At 39.7% G+C, this 23,409-nt stretch overlaps 1 pseudogene across 1 annotated transcript; it reads left to right on the forward strand.

Annotated features, from left to right (window-relative positions):
- Window positions 1-18,800: 18,800 nt before the first annotated feature.
- LOC116529986 lies at window positions 18,801-19,358 on the forward strand (annotated as a pseudogene). Its single transcript, XR_004259771.1, has one exon. The product of XR_004259771.1 is annotated as a 60S ribosomal protein L35a pseudogene (transcript).
- The last annotated feature ends 4,051 nt before the right edge of the window (window positions 19,359-23,409 follow it).

Below are 23,409 nucleotides of genomic sequence, written 5' to 3' on the forward strand. Positions count from 1 at the left end.
AGGGGCTGAGTCCTATTTTCCAAGGAGAGTTTCGAGCTCTTAAGAGTGCTATCGGTCATAGAGGCGGCCACAGGAGGTGGGTTTCCTGTGCCAGTTTCTTTAGGTGTCTCCTAAGAATTTCATTCATCTTTTCCACTTTCCATGAGGACTGAGGCCTCCAAGCACAGTAGAGATGATACTGTATTCCTAGCGCTTTGGAAGTTCCCTGGGCCACTGCAAGTTTGAAGGCAGGGCTGTTATTGCTTTGAAGACAGCGAGGGAGTCCGAATCTAGGGATTATTTCATTAATCAGGGTTTTTACTACCTCTTGGGCTTTTTCTGTTCTACAGGGGAAAGCCTCAACCCAGTTTGTGTAGGTATCTACACATACTAGCAGATATGGATGTCCCTGAGACTTAGGCATATGGGTAAAGTCCATTTGCCGGTCCTCACCTGCGTAATGACCGGTTCTCTGCTCCCCAGGAGGAGCTTTCTGGTGTGCTGAAGGATTGTTTTTCTGGCATATTTCACATCCTTTGACTATTTGTCGGACAGCCTTAAAGAGACCTTTTTCTGTAAATACAGATTCGGCCATTTGATATGTATTCTCTATACCCACATGGAAGGTTCGATGCAGGGTTTTAAGTACTTTCCACAGGTGGCAGCAGGTAGGAGTACTTTCCCCTCCTCAGTAGCTAGCCACCCTGAAGGAAGAAGATTATGTCCCTGGGAGACTGCCCACTCTACCTCTTCTGATGGGTATTGAGGTTTAGTTCGCTGGAGAGGGTTTTCCTATATTAAAGGTCCTTCTGTAAATTTTTGTCTAGCTGCCTTTTTTGCTTCTAGGTTAGGTTGGCAGTTGCCCTCTGCTTCCTCCTCATCTCCTTTCCGGTGACCCCGGCAGTGTAAGACTGCTACCTCTTTGGGTTCTTGGACAGCTTGTAATAAGTCTAATCTTTCCTTATGATATTTAATGGGAGTGCCTGCCGAGGCTAGGAACTCTCTTTCCTTCCATATGGCAGCATGGGCATATAGAACCAGGTAAGCGTGTTTGGAATCTGTGTATATGTTTATTCTCTTTCCTTTTCCTAATTTTACAGCTCGAGTGAGGGCTGGAACAATGCCCTTGGGACCTGGGCCTTCTTCCCCACCCCACTTTCCATTCTAGGAATTTGCCCTAGGGTCGTGGGTCATATTTGAGCCTTGGACCAGGTCTGACTATGGTATTCTAGGTGGAGAAGTTCTGCATTACAGAGAGCCAATTCTAGGCAAGAAAAATGATACGTTATCTGCTTGAGGCACACTCAGTTGGATTGGGAAATTGAGGATGACAAAAAAGCAAAATGTCCTATAGCCTCCAGTACCCATTGATAGACTCTGTCTCTGCTAAAACATAACCTAGCACTGCAGACTAAGGGAACTGGCCCTGTGTATTTATCCTGTAGGAGGTCCTCATAGGCATAAGCCTGAGGGCACCACGGGCAAGAATCCCTGGACTGCCACCCCAAAAGCCTAAAAGTCCTAGCAAGAAAGGTAATAGCCTCATGTGTAGAAAATATCTTAGAGGAAAGAGTTGGGAAGAAGTTTACCTATGGAAATCTGGACCCAGGAGGTTGGGGTCTGAAAGTCTGGGGGTGGCTTGCATAGGCGGCTTTTTCTTAGGAGGTCTAAGTGGGGCCACAACCTCAAATGGACTGAACTGGGAGTTTGAGACCACCACTCTTTCCTCCTACTGACCCTCAGCTTGGCCCAGAGAAAGAAAGAAATTAAACACAGGGAAGAAAGGGAAGCTGGTTCAGGGCTGACCAATGCCCCCAGTTCCAAAGAGTCAGGGGTTGCTAGAGAGTCCATTCCCAGAAATCCTGACACCCATGTCTTTAGTCCAGTGGCCATGCTAGTCACACTCAGATGGCCAACAGGCGCCCGATTTTTTACCTCCTTAACAAATTTAAAAGAAAGGAAAGGACAGATTGGCAAGTGAAAGGGGTCTAATACCACACCACTCTGAAGTTCAGTGTCTCCTGGCTGGCTCACCAACAGATGTAACCGGGGGAGCATACCCAGCTCCCCGTTCTGAAGAGGTTCTTGGCCTCTCTAACCCCAAAGAACGAGAAAGGGACCCCAAAGGCACAGTGAGTTTGCTGTTTGAATAAATATTGTGGACCCAAAGAGTTTTGCAGAAGAGTGATTAGAGAGAGAGAGAGAGGCTCCCTCGCTGTTGTGGGAGGGGAATCCAGAGAGGGATATCCCTTAAGGTAAGGAGCAGCTGAAGTTTTAACCCTTGAATTATTCCCTCCCCATTCATGTTCTCATCCAATGAGAGGAGTTCTTTCAAACTTTCTCTGGAGTGATTGATCTTTGACTCTGATAGCAGATTGGCTACTTGGTCCACAGCCCAGAGTTACAGAGCCCCCTCCTCCCAGAGCTTTTGACAGGATTTTTGGGACAAAGGAGCCCCACCTGACTTTCCCTACCTAGCCTGTGTGTGGGAAACCCAAAGAACTTTACATTTGAAACCCCTCTGGTCCCCGGATGGAGGCATGGAGCTGGGTAATTCCTGCCTTTGAAACCATGCCTTTCGTGGACCCAGGAAGAGAAGTTTCTTTAATACAGTCCCTCAGAAGCGCTGGAAGACAAAGTTGAGGAAATAGTCCCAAATGTAATGCAGAAAGAAAGGATGAAAATTATGAGGGAAAAGTTGAAAGAAATGTAGGTATCAATTCACAAAATCCAACATCCATCTAGCAGGAAAACACACACACACACACACACACACACACACACACACACACCCCAGTGAAGATGAGGGGAAACACTATCAAAGGAAAGACAAAAATTTCAGCCTGGAAGGACCCACTGAAGATTGAGCAAAAAGAGTATAAAAAGGACACATATAAATTGTGATAAAATTTAGAAATATAAAGAGAATATTCTCAGTGATTTCAGAAAGTAAAGATAGGTACTACAGAAAAATAAGAATTAACCCAAGCTTTGCCTTCTTGTCAGTAATTTCGGATGCCAGAAGAGTAACCCAGTGAAGCAACTGATGCCTATGTATAGTACCAAGGGAATTTGTTTTTCCATTTAGAATCATCGATCCAATCAAACCATTCAAATGTCAGAGCAAATAGTTTTTCAGAACCATGCTACTTGATTCTTCAGTAAATAACATTTGTACAGTTATATTATTGTAAGGTTAGCTGAGATTAAGGAGAACAGACCCAAAGTCAGGCAAGCAAGTTTTATCAACTTGCCAAGCTGCCCCACAGCAATCAGAGGAGGCAGCCCCGAGCTTACAAAACGAGGGGTTTATATGAGGTGAGAGGGGCATAAGGGAGTTTCAGGACTGAGATAATCTATCAGCTTGTAACAGCACAGAGATCGTTTGTTAACTTGTGACAGACTTACAGTACATCATCCTGTGACTTTTGTGGCGGCAGTTTAAAAAAAAAAAAACAGGATTTTTCAGGTATGTGTCAAACAGGAATTTATAAGTATGGATAACAAACATTTGTTTTCCCTGTCCTCCCTCAAGCTGCCCAGATGGCTGTAATCAGGCTTTGCTTAATTGTAGCACGTCTGGCAGCCTTGATGTGGCGCCTTGGTAGGGGTTCAGGAATGCAGCTGCAGAGCAATCAGGGGTGGGGGTGGGGTCAGCTTGCAAGGAGGGGGGTTTCTGAGGCAGCTTGTCACTAACAATTATAAAAATTGATTATTGATTTTTTATTTTCAGAATTAACCTATAGACAAAACAAAGACTCAACTGTTTATCCCCCATTCTGAAAGATTACCTGTGTGCGCGCCCCAGTAAGATGAAAGAGGAATCCAAGAAAAAAAATGTCATAGGATCCAAGAAACATTAGAAATAATTTAAGCATGTAATTACAATTTTAGAAAAACATGATGGTAACTGAGGTACATACCTAGAAGACAATGAGACAAAATTCAGTCATTAAAAAATGGTATGCTTAAGAATCTGGATGACCTTCATGATATAGTAAAGAGGATGTTTGTTTCTGTTGTCAATTAATTTAAAAATGGAAAGCAAATAGAGCCCTGGTATAAAACAAAAATAAGAATTAGAAGCAACCTAAATTAGGGCATAGTTTTGAAAAACTGATTAGGGTAAGAAAAGAGAATCTGTTTTCTTTTGCGTTGCCTGGGATTATTTATTTCTTGATTCTTCAGTAAATAATTTTTATATATTCACAGGATTATAAAAACTGTGTATTGGTTTTCAATATTTAGAATAAATCCTTAGACAAAGCAGGGAAGACTTAACTTTGGTTTCAGAGTAGACTATAATTACAAACCCGGTAAATACAAAAGGGAATTGCAGTAAAGGCAGAAGTTAGAAGACGAAGGACGTAGGAAGGGTGAAGGGGAAAATGGGGTCATGAGTTCCTCATTTTTCTTGTGAGGAATCAAGTGGAATACAGTCTAAAATTATGAAGCTGGAAAGACACAGAGGCAGTGGAGAATAAGTCAGCAAACACCCTCATTTGGCAGGAGCCAATAAATACTGTTGAAAGCTGATAAATAAAAAAAGAGAGTATTTTGCGGCAACCACCTAAACAACCGAAACCAGAACTGGTTAACGTTGACTGCCATTGGGCATGGGATGGAGTGAGGACAGGGAGAAGGAGACTTTTCATAGTATTCTATCCTATTTTAGCGTAATTTCCCTCACAAATGGGCATTACTTTTAAAATAAAACTGGAAAGAATAAGAAGATTACCAAGTGTTGACATTGGGGAAGAAACTGACACTCATACCCTGTTTGCAAAGCTGAATTGGTCCAAGCTTTTTAAAAAAAAAGTCATGAAATGCTGAGAAAACTTGAAGTCATGTGTGTGCCTTTAGGAGTTCTATTTTAAGTAAGACATGGAAGTTTTAATGCACTTATGCTACAAACTGGGAAGTGGTAAGGAAGTCACACCCTCCCATCAGCCTGGCTGGAGCCATCTGGGACAAGCATCTATTTTATTTTTTTTTTCAAAAAATTAAAAAAGTCCCCAGAGAGCTGCCTTATCCTTCTACCAAGTGCGGATACAGCAAGAAGTCATCATCTATGATCCAGGAAGTGGGCCCTCACCAGACGCCGAATCTGCTGGTGCTTTGATCTTGAAATTACCAGTCTCCAGAGCTGTGAGCAACAAATTTCTGTTGTTTAAAAGCTACCCAGTTTAAGGTATGTTTGTTATAGTCACCCGAACAGACAAAACTGCTCTCTCTCTCTCGCAATCTCTACCCAAGGGGCAGAAATCTTATACAGTAGAAGCTTGAGAGTGACTCTGTCACTTCCTTGACGGATCCACAAACTCCTGAGAAGAGGAGCAGGAGGGAGCAGCAGTGGCCTTTCCTGGAGATATGAGGGGTGCCTTCTCTGAAACCTTCATGGCAGGCCACAATTTTGTCTTACACCATATTGTCACAGGAAGAAATGCTGCCTGTGGAAACTCAAAAACAGGACCCAAACAGGAAAATCCCAGTGAGATCATGGATCCCTGGAGGGGATCCTCTTTTGCAAACCCACTTTGCAGGCAGTAGGCATTTATATCAGTGTGCTAGGGCTGCCATAACAGAAGAGCATACACTGGGGGGCTTAAACCACAAGTATTTATTTTCTTACAGTCCTGGAGGCTCAAGTTTAAGATTAAGGTGCCACAAAGATTGGTTTCTGGTGAGGCCTCTCTTCCTGGCTTACAGACAGCCACCTTCTTGGTGTGTTTTCACATGACTTTTTCTCTGTGTATACAAAGAGACAGAGAGATCTATAGTGTCTCTTTTTATAAGGACACGAGTCCTATCAGATTAGGGTCCAGTCCTTATGACATTATTTAACCTTGATTACCTTCTTGAAGACCTCATCTCCAAATACAGTCATACTGGTAGTTAGTGCTTCAACACACGAATTTGGAGGTGACACAATTCAGTCCATAACAGTATGGTATAAGCACCTATGGTTATTGAATAATAATGCTCTGTTTTCCTGGATACATGGAGACCCTAATTTTTATGCCACACAATGGAGGCTGTAAAGAGAAAGAAACTCTCCTTCTTGTTCACACCTATCTTATCCCTCCTCAAGGTGGATGTCATTGCTAATATAATTGCACTGCCAAGGTCGTCAAGAGTACAGTTTTTACACATCCCTAGGAGGTGGCAGGGACTTGCTCATCCATCACTCAGCAAACATCCACATGTCCATGATCAGCCACTGCCCCCATTCACACCTGCCCCCACATTGGGACCTGACTCATTCTATGGGACCTGACTCAGACCTGCTATGGTCTGAGTTTTTGTGTCCCCTTTCTCCACAGATTCGTATGTTGAATCCTAATTTCCAACTTGATAGTATTAGGAGGTGGGACCTTTGAGAAGTCATTGGGTTATGAGGGTGCAGCCCTCATGGATTGAATTAGTGCCCTTATTTTTTTCAAAAAATAAAAAAAGTCCCCAGAGAGCTGCCTTATCCTTCTACCATGTGAGGATACAGCAAGAAGGCATCATCTATGATCCAGAAAGTGGGCCCTCACCAGACACTGAATCTGCTGGTGCTTTGATCTTGAAATTACCAGTCTCCAGAACTGTGAGCAACAAATTTCTGCTGTTTAAAAGCTACCCAGTTTAAGGTATGTTTGTTATAGTCACCCAAACAGACAAAACTGCTCTCTCTCTCTCTCTCGCAATCTCTACTCAAGGGGTAGTGACAGCCTGAAATCTGTATGCATTTTTAGGGGTAAATAATGTGGGCTGCACTTCAGTTTCTAGCCTTAATTGTGTGCTCTCTGGAGGAGGAGAAAATGGGGATGGGCAGAGATGTAGAATAGGTATTGTGCACACTCCACAGAAAAATAGCAGCCTCTGTTTTCCATTTGCTGTCTTGTCTCTTCCTCACAGAGATGAGGCCTCACAGGCAAGAAGAACATGAGAACACGGATGCTCCCAGGGTCCCTGGAAAAATGCCATCAAAATCTGGTGTACATCTGTAACAAAGACAGTTTACTGTTCCAAGAGTCTGCATGTTTCACCTAATAAAGAGTCGTATAAACATAAGGAAGCTCTGGTCTCAAGCTATAAATGTGTTTGCTCACTGGGTGCCTGATTGGAAGACAGACTGTGCTTCCTGAACAAACCAGAACCATACAAAAACAAATCCTCCCTGAGTACATAGGACCCAAAGTGATTTCTCAAGATGCTTGTTTCCTTTCACAAGTAGTCCCAGGTCGTATGCCTTATATTCAGAGTGGTCCTGATACTCTCCCGGCTTCCTAGGACACCACAGCTCAACATCCTTTTGGTTTCACTGTCCAGGGGCCTAGCATGCTCATTTCCTCTCTAAATCCCTTGACTCTCAAAAATATCCCTAACATTTACAGTTTACAAAGTATTTCTGCGTGTCGTCATTTAATTCTCGTAAGTACTTTGTGAGATGACGGAGACTCAGTCATTCATTCATTCAGCAAGCACGAATCAAGGGCTAGGTACCGTGCCAGGCCCTGTGGAAAGCTGGCTGAGATGTGCTGCTCACATTTGTGGAGCTCATAGACCACCAAGGGAAATAGACGATGCCCAGGCCTAGGTGCCATGGCAGGAGGGCACCGTAAGTTAAGAGAGCACCAGAGGTAGCCCATTCTGGCTCAGGAGAACCAGGGAGGTTTCCTGAGGAATATGGTCTCATTCCCAATGGGAGAGTCAGAGCTGAACAGGCAAAGAACAGGGCCAAAGGAATGCCAACCAAGCAGCAGGGCATTCAAGTTATAAAAGAGAATGTGTGCCCACATGTGGTGCTTTGAGAAGCAGAGTGTGGCTTGAAGTAGAGTGTGAAGTATGGGAAGGGAGGTGGATAGGAGATAAATCCAGAGCGGAACTTGGGGCAGGATCACAAGTGAGTATATTTCAGGACATGGTAAGGAAACTGGATTTTTACCCTAGGGAAATAAATAGGTAATTGCTAAGCATTTTAAGTAAGGCAGGTACATGGATTAGCTGTGCAGTTTAGAAAGAGTAATTCAGGATGACTGGGCGCAGTGTCTCATGCCTGTAATCCCAGCACTTTGGGAGGCCAAGGTGGGCCGATCGCTTGAGGTCAGGAGTTCGAGACCAGCCTGGCTAATATGGTAAAATCCTGTCTCTATTAGAAATACAAAAATTAGCCAGGCATCGTGGCACATACCTGTAATCCCAGTTACTCAGGAGGCTGAGGCAGGAGAATCACTTGAACCCAAAAGGCAGAGGTTGCAATGAGCAGAGATTGCATCACTGCATTCCAGCCTGGGCAACAGAGGGAGACTCTATCTCAAAAAAAAAAAAAAAAAGAATACTAATTAGGCAGTACAGATGCTGGACTGAGGGGTGAGCCGGGAAGATTCTGAGTGGTCCAGGAGAGAGGAGAAGAGATTTTCATTCAGAGCAGTAGGAATGGAGTTGGGGAGTAGGGATGCTTCAGGATATATTTAAGAGGACACATAGGAATTGTGACTGGATGACTATGGGAGGTATAGGGGAAAATGGGGCAAACATCCAGATTTCTGTTTGGGCTCCTGGGTAGATGATGGTGCCAGTCACCTAAGTGGGATGAGGAAGAGGAGCAGGTTTGGGAAGAAAGTGAACAGATTGATTGGGCATGCTGAGTTCTAGGTACATGTAAATCCCAAATAGAGATGTTTGGGGAAGTTTGGGTTCAGGTCTCAGGAACTCATGGGAGCGACTTGGCTTGTTGATATGGATTTAGGAAACTCTGGAATAGTAGCTGTATATAGTGTCACAGAAGTATCCAAGGGAAGGATACAGAAGCCTGATGTCATTAGACAGATGAGGGGACTGAGGTTGCCTCAAGATCTCATAGCTGGTCCATGGCAGAGCTTGGCTGGAGCCAGGTCTTCTGGCTCCAAGCCCAGTGCCCTACCTGCCACACAAAAGTCTAGCCAAGGACTCCTGGATATAAGCCTGGGTTGTACCGGGAAGCCAACAGGTTTTACCTCTGCTGTTTTCTTGTTTCATCTATAGGAAGTAGCCCTTAAGCAGTGGCCAAGAAGTCTTCATCATGTTGCTCTTGGTAGGCTGCAAGGGTGAGTGGAGGAGTAGTCTAAATACCTACCAGGGAAATACCCTTGGATGAGGCAAGGCAGAAAATGCACACACTTGCCACCATGTTCGCCCTGTCATTCAATCCTTACATCTGCTCTTCCTAGGTCACCTACCTTCCTGCTTACTTCCCTAGACTCTGCTCACATAGGGTTCTTTGCTTCACCTCCCTTCTCCATCAAAATCTTCTTGTCTTAGTCCCATCCCACCTCCACTCTATAGTTCTCTGCTAGGCCATGAGATAAAGCAAGTTCTGCTAAGATGGGTACTAATCGGTTAGTGAGCAATCCATCCCATGGTACCCACTCCTTTTAAACAGAATTCTTGGAGACATGTAAGTAGCATTGCTAAAGGCAAGAATTTGAAGCAACTTGTCCAATTATTGCGGAAAGGCTAGGCACATAGGCAGGAGAAGAAGAAAGAGAAGAATTTGGGACCAGATCACCATGGGCATGTTTAATATTACATTAAGGTGTTTGGATTTGAGTTCATTCAATCTGGTGACGCAGTGGTCTGCTTGTTCAAGCCTTTCTTGTCATAACAGTTGACATTCTATTTCAACACCTGGTAAACAACTGGTATGACCTTCTGTACACACACAACATAAGCATCCCTTGTCTTCTGATCTGCAATACAACAGAACAGAGACAGGGCGATTTTCAAATCAAGGCCACAAGTCCCAAATGTTTTTCTTGAATTCTGTGAGTGATCTCATTGATAGAACCAGTGCCAGGCAGGCTAGAAATCCATTCAGAAACAATGTTTACTAAGGGGCGATTTAAGAAGAAATCCCTTGGGTGACGGAGGGTTTTTCTCCTTTGGCAAAATATGTTTGCTGTTTTCAAGTTAACGAAAAGAAGGGGGAAAACAAAAAAATAACAACTGAAAGATCTTTTAAAGGAAGTACAAAACTTGGACAGACCAAGGAACATTTACGAAACAGCCTGCCCTGGTGTCTGGTTCCAGCCTTGCAAGACTTAAGCCAAGTGACCTCAGGGTCATGGAAAGAAGCAGCCCACTGGGGTTAGGTTTGGGGAGGAGGAATGTTTTCTAGCACATGCAGTGCAGGGCGGCAGGTTTATCTCAAGGGCTCAAGAGCCTACAGCAAGCCCCAGGGCATGTTGACCGCCTGCCTGGATAAACATAGGGCCACTCAGTGCTCTGCTGTGACTTGGGATGATGGGCTGGCTGCAGATGGTGAGGCAAGCCCATCTGGCCTTCCAGCTACAGACAGAAAATGCCAGAGCACTGGGGATTGGGGCATCGTGGAGTTCATGAAATCACATGCCCTCCAGCTGTAAGGTTGTCCAATCTTACTCCCACCAGCCTATGTCTGAATTCCCTCAACAACATCCTCACCAAGTGGACATTAAGCCAGGACTTGAATAGCCCCCATGACAGAAACTTTTATCCTTCAAGAAAGCCAGTTTTGTCTTTGCATAGTTCTGGCTGGAGGGGTAGGTGTTACTAAGTCTAAATGCCTCCATTACTCCAACTGCTTTGTGGTTCTCTGCACTCACACAGAGACATTTCTGCCCATCCCAAGAGGCAGGAGTTGGTCTGAACACCTGGGTCTGCCACAATGAGCATCAGACTAGTCATCCCACATATCCAAGCACAGGTGACAGGGGCATTTTGAACTGCTTTTCAGAGTAAGAGTTCTGTTTTTTTACCTCTGAATCTTCAGCATGAAGATTTCTAGTGTCAATCTGCCCCATGATTGACACTAGAAAAACTGGATAAATAATTTCCAAAAAAAGTTTATGAACAAGCCTCAAGTTTTGCCATTTATCTCATCAAGAAACAGAAATTGGGTTTCCAAAAGTCAAATGTGATTTTAAAGGGCATTCAAGACTCAATGAAGTCATTCTAACCACACCCTTAACCCAGTGCCTTCCACCTACGTACATACCAAATTTTGTTCTGTGCTTTTGCAATGGCTCTCTACTTGAAGAGATATACTATCTCTTTTATTATTGTGTAAATTCCTCCAGGAAGGTTCGCCAGAAAGTTATTCTGGCTTGTTGTATAACTTCCAAAGTTACACAATGCTGAGCAGACATTGAGTAGTAAAAATGTTCCATACTTGGCCTATGCTAGGTACCCACAAATATTTATTTATTTATTGAATGAATGAATGAATTAATGAATGGCAGAGGGAAAGGCTTTGCTGTTGTTTGGTAAAAGTACAGAAGTCAGATCACCCAAACTTTACTTCTTACAAATGTAAACATGCATATATGCAGACACACATTCCTTTCCTTCTCTTAACTTTGAATAATTCTTAGAGTGTTTTGACTATCCCCAAACTTATTTTTCAAAAATAAATATTTTCACTATTTCACTTAAATTTATCTACAGCACTTTTGGCCCCTTATCATAGACCCAGGGTCTTATTTGAGATAATAGTAAAAATTAATAATTAAGAACGTACATATTATAAACTATAAAATAAGAACTAAAGTAACACAATAAAGAATAATAAACCAGTAGAGGAAATAAATAGAATACTTTTAAAAAATACTGAATTAGCCTAAAAGAAGATAGAAAAAGAAGAAAAATGGAACAAAAAACAGATGAGACATAGAAAACAAATACCAAGATCCTAGATTTAAAATGAACCATCTCAATAATCATATCAAATGTAAATAGTCTAGACATCCCAATTAAAACAAAGAGATTGCCAGATTTGATTAAACATAAGCAAAAAAGTAAGACCCAAATAAATACTACCAACAGGAAACCCACTTTAAGTAAAAAGACACAAATAACTGAAAAGCAAAAGGATATAAACAGTAATCTCAAGAAAGCTGGAGTGGCTATATTAATGTCAGAAAAAGCAGATTTCAGGGCAAAAAAAAATATAACCAGGGAAAATGCTGTTTCCCATTTAGTAAAAATAAAGGTGCTGAATTATCAAGAGGACATAGGATAGGAATCACAAATGTTTATATTTGTAATAACCTTCAAAATATGTTAAACAAAATATGAATAAAATTACAAGAATAAGTTAACAGATACATGATTATAATAACATATTTTAACACCTCCCTCTCAGTAGTTGATACACACTGAAAGAAAATCAGTAAAGATATCAACAACTTGAATGATTCTATCAACCAACCTGACCTAATTGAGATTCAGAGAATATTCCACCAAAAAACAAACAAAAATGTCAACATAATACACATTCTTTTCAAATGCATACAGAATATTTTCAAAGACAGACCATATTCTGGGCTATTAAGCAAGCCTGAATACATTTAAAAGGATTTGGGTCATACAAAATATATTCTCTGACCAAAATGGAATTAAAATAGAAATCAGTAACAGAAATATATCTGGAAAAAACTGCAAATACTTAGAAACTAAATTTCACACTTATAATCTATAGATCAAAAAAGAAGTCACAAGAAAAAATAGAGTACATTTTAGAATAAAAAAATGAAAATACATCATATCAGAATTTGTGGGATGCAGCCCAAGCAGTACATAGAGGTAAATTTATAGCACTAAATGCTCATACTAGAAAAGAAGAGTCAGGCATGATGGCTCATGCCTGCAACACCAGCACTTTGGGAGGCTGAAGAGAGAGGATAACTTAAGGCCAGGAGTTTGAGGCTAGCTTGGTCAACATAGAAAGACCCTCTCTCTATAAAAACTGCAAAGCAAACAAACAAACAAAATTGGTCAGGTATAGTGGCATGCACCTATAGTCCCAACTACTTGAGAGGTGAAGAAGAAGGATCCAGGAGTTCAAAGCTGCAGTGAGCTATGATCATGCCACTTTACTTCAGCCTGGGTGGCAGGGCAAGACTCTGTCTCAAAAAAAAAAAAAAAAAAAAAAAAAAAACCAAAGAGAGAGAGAGATAGAAAAGAAAGAAGGAAGGAAAGGAAAAGAAAAGAAGGCCGGCATGGTGGCTCACACCTGTAATTCCAGCACTTTGGGAGGCCTAGGCAAGCGGATCTCCTGAAATCAGGAGTTCAAGATAAGCCTGGTCAGTGTGGTGAAACTCCATCTCTACCGAAAATACAAAAATTAGCTGGGCATTGTGGTGTGCACCTGTAATCCCAGCTACTCCGGAGCCTGAGGCAGGAGAGTCACTTGAACCTGGGAGGTGAGATTGCGCCACTGCAGTCCAGCCTGGGGTGACAGGATGAGACTCCATCTCAAAAAAAAAAAAAAAAAGAAGAAGAAGAAAACTCTCAAGTCAGTAACTTCAGCTTTGACCTTAAGAAGCTAGAATAAGAAGAGAAAGTTAAAAGCTGTATAAGCAGAAAAAATAAAATAATAAAGATTAGATCACAGATCAGTAAAAGAGGGGGAAGGCATTAGTATAAGTAACTTTGAAAATGAATGGAGTCTATAAGACTTAAGGCAAAAAGAATGGCACATAAGCACATACTCTAGGTAATAAAGCTGTTTCATATGGGGCTACAGGCTAACAATTCTCTTATTATACATGTGTACTGGAATTGAACAATTAAGTAAATGGATGGCAGATGGTGGAAGCCAGCTTTCTCGCTGATGGGGTGGGAAGCTAGAGATAAGCAAAGGGAAGAGAACAGAATGAATGGTCCATGTGGTAAAAGATGACAGTTGGAGACATCATTATGAAATCATATTTATCGTACCATAGATACAGATGGTTATATATAAAAATATTTATAGATATGTGTATATAAATAAGTTAGTATTTACACAAGTATATTTCTCTTGCTTCATCACCTGAGAGGACCTAGAAGCAATGGTACCTCTGTAGGGACAAACACACAGAGCATCCAGATCTTAGTTTCTAATACGATTCTCTGATAAAATGAAACCAAGCCTCCTTGGAAAAATTGCTGCTTCAGTGACTTAGCAGAAAATAAACAAGGTAAGACTAGAGAATCATGCAGTGCAAGACAGCGGGTTCCAAAAGAAAACATACATACACACACACACACACACACACACAAAATAATGGGGGGGGTATGTCAAAAGGACAGAGGAGCAAACTAAAACTGCTCCCAAAGGGCAAAGTTGCAACAATTTGGGCAACAAAACAAATAATCTATCATTGGATTATGAACCAAAGTATTAAATAAATATACAAGAATCCATGTTGATATATAAGTAAATGATTGAATAAATAAATGGGAAAGAAGAGAAAAATCATTCATACACAAAATGTCAAATAATTTATGTAGGAACTCTGCCCTCAAGGAGGTGGAACATAACTCCTGGCTTCTTAAGAGTGGGCAGCACATATGACTTCCTTCCAATGAGTACAGTGTTGAAGGTGGGGCAGGGGGTAACTTTACAGTGAAGAAACATAACTAACAGGGGAGCTAATCATAATCCCGGAAGACATAATCCCAAACATCATAATTCCACATGTTGAAATCTCAAAAACTCAAAGTATTAAAAATGTAATTCTGGAAAAATAATTTTAAAAATTTCTTTTAAAAATATTTATTTATGTTTTTAAAAGAGTCTTTGAGAAATACACCAGAACACTTCATAGGCCACTTTACACAATGAAATAGGCAATAACATATATTTTTGCAAACATACACACTCAGATATACTAACAACAGTTGCAGAGATATAACAGTTATAAACAGAGGAACTGTATCCATAAAGAAATAGGTCAAAAGCAAAATGTAGATACCTGTAGATCACGATGGTTGGTAATTGTGAGCACCAATGTTTATAATTTCAGTTATCTGAAATACTGTAACAGGTGACCTAAGTCGTTTGATGAGATGGATCAAAAACTGCAATGGGTCACCGCTGCATATGCAGTTGCCCAAAGAGCCTAGATCTCAAAAAATGTTACCTTTCACAAATGCAGATGTACAAAGAGGACATCTCTTCATTTATTGAGAAAGTTTTGGTGTTTTTATGTACAAGCACAATGCTTACACGCATAGTCAGTGTTATGATAATGCACTTTCAGGAGGACAAATTTGCAAAAAAAAATGCATAAAACAAATTAGAACTCTCCAAAAGTCTTAACACGGTTTATACCTCTAGTATTACAAATGATGCAAAGAGAAATACTTAGCATAGCAAATTGTAAAATATAATGCCGACACTTTAAAATAGTGGGGGAAAAGTAAGAAAAAAACTAAAAAGAAAATTCAGCATATGAAAAATATATTACAAGGCTAGAATGTGGGCAATTGTACGTAGTCCATAAGAACTGGCCAACTGCCATGATCATTAACTATTCTTTTGAAGTCTTGCATTGTGATGAATAGCTGATTTTTATCTTTTAGGCATGGCTCTCCTCAAAGAATAAGTTCACATTCATTTTCTATGTGGCACTGCTCTTTTTGGAATTCTTCTACGATTCAATCTGTATTGACAGGAGCATTTCCCACTAAATGTTCCCATGTGTGCCACATTTCTACATTGTTTTGGGTATGTGGAAATTAATTCTGCTTGCACCCATATAAAGACCACAAATACTGATGATAGAATGGCAACACTGCTGTATAAGTATCTTCTTATCCTATCATGAACATAATTATTTTTGAGCCAGGCAGTAACTTTGCTGGCTTCTTCAGGCAAATGCAGCTTTAATTCATTAAAAGTTCCTAGGATTTAATCAGCTGGAAGAAACGCCAATGCAGAGAAATGATAAATTTTTAAACTGAAGTTTTCACTCTGTCCATATCACATTGTGTGGCCAATCCACTCATCTGAACTTTCTGCCAAAAGTGTATAAAGAGAATAATATGCTAATAGTTTCACCTTAAATGATGCAGCTAAAACAAGGCAGCTATCCTCCATACAATTGAAAATGCACTAATACCTTCCCCAGAATGTGCATTTCAGAATTTCAGTGTTCAAGATATTGCCTCTCATTATGATCCAAACTTAACAAATATGACTTCAGCCATGTAATCAAGATTCACAACAGTCATAAATTATATTGACAGTATGTAATCTTTATATGATGTGATGAAAATGATGCTTTACCCCTTTGCTCTTCCTCTTCAGATCCCACAATCCCAGTCTAATCATAAGAAAAACATTAGACAAATCCCAATTATGAGACATTCTACAAAATACCTGACTAGTACTCCTCAAAATTGTCATAGTCATCGAAAACAAGAAAAATCTAAACTCATAGCCAAGAGAAAGAAGCCTAGGGAGGTGTGACAACTAAATGTAATATATCCTGGAGGCAATCCTGGAATGGAAAAAGGTCATTAGGTAAAAACTAAGGAAATCTGAATATAGTATAGATTTTAGTTAATAACTTTTAAAATCACTGGGGAATAAGGAAATAACGGAAGAAAAAAAAACAATGAAACAAAAAGCTGGTTTCCTGAGGTCAATAAAATTTTAACACCTCTAGTCAGGCTCTAATCTCTGTTTCTAGAGACTGTCAACTAGGGTCTCTCTAATCAGCATTTAAAAAAAGAAAATATACAAACTACCTTTGTCAAGAATAAGAGAATTCTATCGTTACAGATTCTACAGATTACAGATCTTAAAAAATAAACGGAATATTATGAACAATGTTATGCCAATAAATTCAACAACTTAAATAAAATGGACAAATATTTTGAAAGACATAATATTGGCAAGGTACAGTGGCTCACACCTATAATCCTAGCACTTTGGGAGGCTGAGGAATGTGGGTCACCTGAGTTTAGGAGTTCGACACTAGCCTGACCAACATGGTGAAACCCCATCTCTACTGAAAATAAAAAAAAATTATCCAGCATTTTTTATTTAAAAATAAAAAAATGGTGGGCATCTGGGTACAGTGAGCTGAGATCACACCTCTGCACTCCAGCCTGGGTGACAGAGCAAGACTCTGTCTCAAAAAAAAAAAAAAAAGACATAATATCAAAGCTCATTTGAAAATACATAAATAACCACTATCTCTAATAAAGAAACTAATTTTTTTTCTTAAAAGCCTTTCTACAAAGAAAACTCCGGGGAAGATATAAATTCACTGAGAATTTTACCAAACATTTAAGAAAGAAATATCATCAATTCTACCCAAAATCTTCCATAAAATTGAAGAGGAGGAAAATCTTTCCAATTCATTCTAATAAGGCCAGAATTATTCTGATACCCAAACGAAGCAAACCTTACAAGAAAATGATGGACTAATAACCCTCATGAACACATACATGAAAAATTTTAACAAAATGTTAACAATTCAAAACCAAGAATATATAAGAAAAAAGTTGTTAAGGGAAGGAGACAAGATGAGAAACTCTAAAACTGCAGCTATTGCTTCATGCTGCATGTTCCGTCCTCCGAGAACAGAAAGAGAATGTGAGGAAAGAAAACAATATCCTGCATGGCGAAAATAGTCCCCTACAAAAATATCATGTTGGACAATTAATCTGAAATAGTGGTATCTCTGGGAAGCAGTTTAGCACTGGTGAGTTTGGACTTTCACGGCAGGTTGCTTCAGCTCATATCTTTTGGTGATGATACTTATCCTCTGTAAGGCCCATTTCTTTTTCTGTGAAATGAAGACAATAGAGTACTTATATATAATTTACAACAATGTCCACCACATAGTAAACACTTAATAAATGGTAGCTCTTATAAAAAGAAAAGAAGAAGAAGAGGCAGAAGAAGAAGAAGCAGAAGAAGAAACAGAAGCAGCAGCAGCATCCACTATGGGCAAATGGAGTTTATCCCAGAAATGCAGAATTGTTTGACATTTTAATATTAAACAATAACTTCTCCATATTAACAGGCTCCAAAAGAAAAACAGTATAATCAACTCAAATGATGTAAAAAAAAAAGAAAAAGTATTTGACAAAATCCAACATTGATTCTTGATAAAAGCTCTCATGAAACTAGGGATAGACAGGAAATACCTCAACTTGATAAAGGGCATCTGTGAAAACCCTACAGCTAACATCCTACTTAATAGTGAAAAGTTAAATGCTTTTTCTCCAAGACTGAGAACAGAAAAGATATTTACGCTCACCACTCTTATATAACATAGTACTGGAAATTTTAATCATAGTAATAAGGCAGGGGAGAAAATTAAAAGCAGACAGATTGGAAAGGAAGGTATAAAATTGTCTTTCTTTGCAGATAACATGATTAACTACATAGAAAATCCTAAGGAAAACTACAAAATAAAACTAAAAATAATGAGTGAGTTCAGCAAAGCTGCAGGATACAAGAGAAACACACAAAAATCAATTACATTTCTATAAAAATGAATACATGAATACCAAAATTTAAAAACACAATACCATTTATAATCATTATTTTTTACAATGAGATACTTAGATATACACTCACTGAAATGATGTATAGTATCTTTATGGTAGAAATCTTAATCTTCTCAAGAAAGAAATCAAATAAAATCTAAATAAATGGAGTGACACACTATGTTCATGGATTGGAAGACTCAACCTAGCTAAAGATTTCAATTCTCCCCAAACTGATCTATAGGTTTAATGCAATTTCTATCAAATCCCAGTAGGATTTTTTGTAGATACAGCAAACTTATTCTAAAATTTATGAGAAAAGCTATGGGCTCTAGAATAGCTTAAGCCATCTTAAAAAAGAATAGTAAAGTAGGAAGCATCACTTTACCTCATACTAATATATATATTAAAAATATACATTTTATATATATGTGTGTGTGTGTGTGTGTGTGTGTGTGTGTGTGTGCGTGTGTATGTTATGTATATAAAAACTTTTGCTCTGGGAAAGACCCAGTTAAGAAGATGAAAAGACAAGCTACAGACTGGAAAAAAATAATTGCAAGCCACATATCCAACAAAGAACCAGGACTAGAATCTAGGATATGTAACTCTCAAAACTCAACAGTAAAAAGAAATACAATTGAAAATGGTCAAGCTCCTGTGGAGGCGAGTGAAGCGCCTGCTGCTGAAATTTGGGGGCAAATAACTGGAGCCTGTTGGGAACAGGACTTATAAAAGGAACTATGTCTGGAAGGCTGTGGTCCAAGGCTATTTTTGCAGGCTATAAGCGGGGTCTCCGGAGCCAAAGGGAGCACACAGCTCTTCTTAAAATTGAAGGTGTTTATGCCTGAGATGAAACAGAATTCTATTTGGGCAAAAGATGCGCTTATGTATACAAAGCAAAGAACAACACAGTGACTCCTGGCAGCAAACCAAGGCACCTCGGGCCCACAGAAACAGTGGCATGGTTTGTGCCAAATTCCGAAGCAACCTTCTTGCTAAGGCTATTGGACACAGAATCCGAGTGATGCTGTACCCCTCAAGGATTTAAACTAATGAAAAGTCAATAAATAAACGTGGATTTGTACTCTTGTATTTTTGTTAAGTGGATTAAAAAACTTAAGAAAAAAAAGAAAAGAAAATGGTCAAAATATATGAATGGGCATTTACTTAAGAGAATATCCTGATGGAAAATAAACAGATCTAAGAGATATTCAACATCATTAGCCATTAGGGAAATGTAAATGAAAATAATGACATCACTATATAACTATCAGAATTGCTAAAATAGAAAAAAATAGTGACACCACCAAACACTGGCAAGAATATGGAGAAACCAGATCATATTGCTGGTGGGAATGTCAAACTGTAAAATGGTACATCCACTCTGAGAAACAGTATGGAAGTTTCTTATTAAATTAAACATACAACTGTCGTATGACCCAGCAATTGAACTCCTGGGCATATATCCCAGAGAAATAAAAACTTAGTTTCACATAAAAGCAATACACAAATGTTCATATCAGCTTCATTTATAACACCAAAAATTGGAAGCAAGTGAAATGTCGTTCAAAGGTTGAAAGGCTAAGAAAACTATCACATATCAGTACCATAGACTATTACTTAACAATAAGAAGAATAAACTATTGATACATTCAACTTGTATAAATCTCCAGTGACTTATTAGGAGAAGCCAATCATAAAAGGTTGAATATGGATGATTCCATTTATGCGACATCCTTGAAATGACAAAATTATAGAAATGAAGAACAGATTACTAGTTGTCAGGGGTCAGGAACAGGTTGAGAAGGAAGTGGGCGTAACTTTTAAAAGAGCAACAGAAAAGACCCCTTGTGGTGATGGAACAGTTCCATGTCTTAACTGTACTAACGGTAATGTCCTAGTTTCAATATTGTATTGTAGTTTTGCAAGATGTTGCCATTGGGGAAACTGGATCTCTCTGTATTATTTCTTTCAACTACATGTGAATCTACAATTGCCTCAGAAAGAAAAGCTTTCTTTCAAAAAAGTTATTGTATTTATGCACAATAAGCAAATTGATATTACAATTTGAAAACGATTCAATGTTTAACAATAACATCAAAAATGTAAACACTCTGAGATAGATCTGACAAAAGCTAGGTTTGTACACTGAAGAGTTGTACACTGAAAACTACAAAACATTGCTTAGAAAAATTTAGAAAGACCTAAATAAAGAGAGAGATAAACCATGTTTGTAGATTGGAAGGCTGGATAGTGTTAAGATGTCAATAGTCCCCAAATAAATCTATAGATTCAATGCAATTCCAGTTCAAATTCCAGTGGGCACTTTTCAGAAATTGACAGACTGATTATAAAATTCATTTGGAAATGTGAAGGACCTCCACAAACTAAAACAAAACTCAACTTTGAAAATGAAAATCAAGGCTGCAGAACTTACACTATCTGACTTCCAGATTTATTACAAAACTCCAGTAACCAAGACATTTGCATAAAGTTAAACAAATAGATTAAAGGAATAAAATAAAAAACCCAGCAATAGTCAAATGATTTTCAACAAAGGTGTTGGCAATGGGGTAGAGGAATGGAACTCTCATACATTCTTAGTGGGAATGTAAAATAGTGTAACCACATTGGAAAACAGTTTGGAAGTTTCTCATAAAGTTAAACATATTTCTAACATATTGTCCAGTTATTTCCTTCCAAGGCATTTACCCAAGACAAATGAAAGCATATGTCCATAAAAGACTTGTACACAAACATACATAACAGCTTTATTTGTAACAGCCAAAACTCAGAAATAATTCAAATGCCCACCAACAGGTGAACGCATAAACATGTTGTGATGTGTCCATGCGATGAATGTTACTCAGAAATAAAAATGAATGAACTGTTGATAACAGCAGCAACATAGATGAATCTCAAAGTCATATATTCAGTGATAGAAGCTAAACAAAATGATCTAGAATGAGTATAAAATTCTGGAAAATGCAACTGATCTACCATAACTGAAAGCAGATCTGTAGTTGTCTGAGGATGGAGGTGAGAGAAGGAAAGGGCAGGAAGGTAGGATTACAAAGTGATGTCAGAAAAATTTGAGGGGGTGAATATGTTCTTTATCTTGACTTTGGTGATAGTGTCACACAGGCATATACATATGTTAAAAGTTATCAAATTGTGCATGTTAACTACATATAGCTTGCCATTTGTCAATTACGCATCAATAAAGGCTTTTAAATTATATATAGACTCTCAGTGCTTAGAATCAAAATATTTAGGGGTGAGATCCAAGAATCAATGTGCAACCTGGATTTGAAACCACTGAGGTTGGCTATCGGGAGATAGGCAAAAACGATCAGAGGGAATGGGGTACTATGGAGTACACAGATGTGACAGTATGGACCTTAAAGTTCTTACTAGAAAGTTCTATGATCTGCAATTCAAATGCACATAATCCCTGAGAAGGGAAGTATAATGACATAATCAAAACAGAGTTGTTGCAGCTTGATGCTTGAAGAACCACGGAAGTGGCGATTCCTGTGTGTTCTCAGAACAGTGATGACTGCCTGAGTCTTCCTGAGTTTCAGGGATGCCAAAGGCTGGTCAATGTTTATCTCAATAGATAAGTTAATTGTATGATATAATTCTAACATTCAGGATGGTGACTTTTTTTTTTTGAGACCGAGTCTCACTGTCACCCAGGCTGGAGTGCAGTGGCTCAATCTTGGCTCACTGCAACCTCCACCTCCCAGGTTCAAGCGATTCTCCTGCCTCAGCCTCCTGAGTAGCTGGGACTACAGGTGCATGCCACCACGCCCAGCTAATTTTTGTATTTTTAGTAGATACAGGGTTTCACAGTGTTAGCTAGGATGGTCTCAATCTCTTAACTTCACGATCCGCCTGCCTCAGCCTCCCAAAATGCTGAGATTATAGGAGTGAGCCACTGCGTCCCATAAGAATGGTGACTGTTATAAATGATTTTGTGCTAGAAGTTCTTTATGCTCTACATTTCAACTATTCTGCCATACACTCAGAGCAGATGAGAGCTTTGGTCCAATCAAGCATGCTGATTGACAGAACACAGTGAACCTACACACGGTGCTCTGCTTCCATTTGTCCTCAGCTGACTTTCATTATTCTACTTCTCTTCCAAAGCCTAGTTCTATGTTCCTTCCTTTGTGATTCTCCTCTCTCAGGATGAATTACTCTGTGCTTAATGTATATTTCTTTATACATAGTATATATTTCTTTTAAGATTTAATCAATTTTTTTTTTTTTTGAGATGGAGTTTCGCTCTTTGTTGTCCAGGCTGGAGTACAGTGTTGCAATCTCGGCTCATTGCAACCTCTGCCTCCCAGATTCAAGTGAGTCTCCTGTCTCAGCCTCCCGAGTAGCTGGGACTACAGACGCCCACCACCACGACCGGCTAATTTTTGTATTTTTAGTAGTTTCACCATGTTGGCCAGGCTGGTCTCAAACTCTTGGCCTCAGGTGATCCATCCACCTCAGCCTCCCACAGTGCTGGGATTACAGGTGTGAGCCACCATGCCTGGCTAAGAGTTAATCAAAATTTTTAAGGTACGACATGTAGTCCTTAGATATGGGCCTGTCCTGTTCACTAGAAAGCAAGCTCTTTGTGGACAAAGTCTGTCATTTTATTAAGAGACTGCAGTAAGTGCGTTTATGAAGTGACTGCCCAGCCCATAACATTCCCCTCTAACTGTCTGCCCTTCCACAGCAGCAGGAACCTTTCAGCACCTATGCTTGAGCTGTATGATCTTGTTCTCTGAGCTGGGCCAGAGTCTCTTCCCCAGGAATTTGGAATTGGGGTACAGCCATGATCTGGCTGTCTCTTGGCCCCTTGCCCTGCACACAGGTCATTCAGGCATTGTCGGGTGGCTGACCTGGTGGAGCTCAGCATGCAGGGAGAGAAGGCAGCTGACTCGGAGAAGCAGAGCAGGAAACCAACGGGAGCATCTCACTCACCCTCTGTCTTGGGTGGCTTGAGATTCCCCTAATGCCCTCCAGACATCCTTTCTTTTCTGACAAAGCTGTTCTGAAGTGGCATTCCATTATGAGCCACCTCAAGAGGTTTCATTTTAATAGTTACATGACCACAAGCCAACTTATACCTGCTATTTTCGGTATGCT

Source organism: Sapajus apella, unplaced genomic scaffold, assembly GCF_009761245.1.
Source record: "Sapajus apella isolate SASKATOON/1434 unplaced genomic scaffold, GSC_monkey_1.0 scaffold64, whole genome shotgun sequence".
Taxonomy (NCBI): domain Eukaryota; kingdom Metazoa; phylum Chordata; class Mammalia; order Primates; family Cebidae; genus Sapajus; species Sapajus apella.